This window comes from Mustela nigripes, chromosome 6 (assembly GCF_022355385.1).
Source record: "Mustela nigripes isolate SB6536 chromosome 6, MUSNIG.SB6536, whole genome shotgun sequence".
Classification (NCBI taxonomy): Eukaryota; Metazoa; Chordata; class Mammalia; order Carnivora; family Mustelidae; genus Mustela; species Mustela nigripes.
The window spans coordinates 91,328,759-91,330,152 of NC_081562.1; positions in this window are offsets into that span (position 1 = coordinate 91,328,759).

Genomic DNA, 1,394 nt, shown 5'->3' on the forward strand with positions numbered 1-1,394 from the left:
CTCTCTGCCTGCCTCTCTGCCTACTTGTGATCTCTATCTGTCAAATAACTAGATAAAATCTTAAAAAAAAATACACATATATTTTCCCCCTTGGTTTTATATATATTTCCAACCCCCTAGGGGAAATTAAGAAGTGGAGTGGGGGACAAGAGGAATAAGAGATGATACCCAGAGATCATAAACTGCTAACTTCCCTGGAGCCCACAAATCCTGCCACTGTCCTGCAGACAATGTCACATGTTCTAGATCTGCTGACGAGCGCACAGCTGGAGTGGCTGAAACGGTGCAGCCTTTGGCTCAGGCAGATGGAATCTGGGAGCACCCCATCTCCACTGCTCCTATGGAACCACCACTGCCAACAGTTGCCAAACGGTGCAGCTGAACACACCTTCTTCCTCCCACAGTCTGTTCTCCCTGCAGTGCTTATTACTGGCAGAACTGACAAAGAAGCCAGCAAGCAAGTGATCCAGGTAAACATAGGCTCTTAACCCCAGCAATACAGAGCAAAGAATAAAAGGGTGGGTGAAAAGCTGAGAGAAAATAGATACAGCCTGTGGGAAAGCCTGTGAAGCAGTCCCATTAATTTCAGGAACAAAAAGATTTAGTACCCATACTACTATTTAATATTTCTCTAAGGAATTGGATAAAGCAATTAAGCAAGAGAAGGAAATAAAAGATATAAAAATTGAAAAGGAAGAGGTAAATAATTATTACTGGCACAGATCATGTTATGCTTAGATAACCCAAAGAGGGGCGCCTGGGTGGTTCAGTCAGTTAAGTGTCTAACTCTTGATTTCTGCTCAAGTCCTGATCTGAGATTGAGTTCCTTGTGGGGCTCCATGCTCAGCTCAGCAGTGAGTCTGCTTCTCTCCCTTTCTCTCCCTCTCCCTCTGCCCTTCGCCTCACTCACACTCTCCCTCTCTCTCTCTAAAATAAATAAATATTTTTTGAAAAAGAATCGAATAAAAAGAATAAACAATAAGAGCATTTAATAAGATGACTAGGTACAAAACTAACATTCAGAAACAAAAATGACGAGATATATATACAAATAGAAACCTGTTAGAAGAGAGAAGTAAAGAAAAGACTTCCTTGTATATTAGGGGAAAAAAAGTAATATAACTAGAAATAAGCTTAAGAAATGTTTGGTATCTGGGGTGCCTGGGTGGCTCAGTTGTTGAGCATCTGCCTTTGACTCAGGTCGTGATCCCAGAGTCCTGGGATCCAGCCCCGCATTGGACTTCCTGCTCAGCCAGAAGCCTGCTTCTCCCTCTCCCACTTCCTCTGCTTCTGTTCTCTCTCTCACTGTGTTTCTCTCTGTCAAATAAATTTTTTAAAAAAGAAGAAAGAAAGAAAGAAAGAAAGAAAGAAAGAAAGAAAGAAAGAAAGAAAGA